The sequence below is a fragment of the Ambystoma mexicanum genome, chromosome 3p (assembly GCF_040938575.1).
Source record: "Ambystoma mexicanum isolate Mex_15411 chromosome 3p, UKY_AmexF1_1, whole genome shotgun sequence".
Taxonomy (NCBI): domain Eukaryota; kingdom Metazoa; phylum Chordata; class Amphibia; order Caudata; family Ambystomatidae; genus Ambystoma; species Ambystoma mexicanum.
In genome coordinates, this window is record NC_090925.1 from 205,687,884 (window position 1) to 205,689,297 (window position 1,414).

Consider the following 1,414-nt stretch of genomic DNA (forward strand, 5'->3'; position numbering starts at 1 on the left):
GTGGCAACGGTGAGCTGGTTGGCTGTAAGGCCCATAGTGACTGTGGCGGTGTGGTGAGAGTGGTCCACTGCGCCCTGTAGGTGACACCGTGTGACGAGTGTGCGCCTGGCACAGCGTGGTGGACCTCTGACATGGATTATCGGCTTTCCAGGACCACCCTGGGGTGGTCTGCAATAATCCCAGCAGGCAAGTGAAAACTAAGGAGTGGGGCCGCGGGGGATCTTACTGTGGCCCCGGGAGCATATTTCCTGACTACACCCCTCAGAGGGAGCACTGTCTGGACCTGGAGCCAGCCACACACAAAATGTAGCCCCACGGTGGGGCGACATCATTGGCGGCTGCAGCAGAGAGGTGCCATGGCGGTGCCCAACGGAGAATCCAGAGGTGAGGGAAGGAGCAGTCTGCCGGCATCAGAGCTGCATTGTGGCTGAGAGTGGCCCAAAGTCTTGGTGGCGGTCCCCTTGAGCAGAGGGACACTCCTGCTTGGGCTTCACTGCATGGCCCAGTAGAACGGAGGGGCCCTGTGGCAGTGCCAAGGTTTGTTCGGGGCTACCGCATGCTGTCCCCCTTCCCCAAGCTACATATCTGGACCACTGCAGCGAAAGCAGAGGAGGAACCGAAGAGCGGGATCCAATAACTGGTGCAGCAGGCAGGCGCACACTCCATCTGGGGCTGGCGAGCAGACAACGTGGGGGAGAAATCATAGTGAGTCTGTTGACAGCCTGCTGACCAGCAACTTGCATTTTACATCGGGCAGACCCAGGGAGTGGTTGCTTGGCTGTGCCTGCAGCTATTTGGGTGGTGTACAAAGGGCCACTGGAGGGGAGGCTGTAGGTAAAGTGAGGAGGAGTGGCCTCCATCTGTGGTGTGACGGCCCTGCGTGAGTGGCCAGGACAGTGGGGGGACATTCCCTGGGGGCTAAGAGCCACTGTCTGGAGGGGTTAGCTGCTGTCAATAGCCCAACCGGAGTAGGACAGGCACAGTGGGTGCTGTGGGCAGGTTTAGCCCAGTGTGTGTGTGTTATGCCCCAACTCTTGACCGACTCGGGCCGGGAGGCTGACACTTTGCATTAATTTGGTGGCCCGGGCTGGAGATCTGGCTTTGGGACCTGGACAATCAGAAGCTTTGGGGCACTGGGGAGTGGTATCTGTGGCGGGCGATGGGCCGGTATAGCAGGACTGATACTGGTTCACCAAGGTTCAGCACCTCTTTGAGTACCTGGTTGTCTTACTGGACAGGCAGGAAGGGGAAAAACGAAAACACGCAGTCCAAGTTCCCCTATGGCACACCCTCTCAGTCAAAACAGGCAGCGAAAGAATCACAAGATATGGAGAATGTGACGGAACCCTGGCTTGATCCTTCATCAGACAATTTGAGAGACATTAAAGGAATCCTGACACAACTACAATCGGGT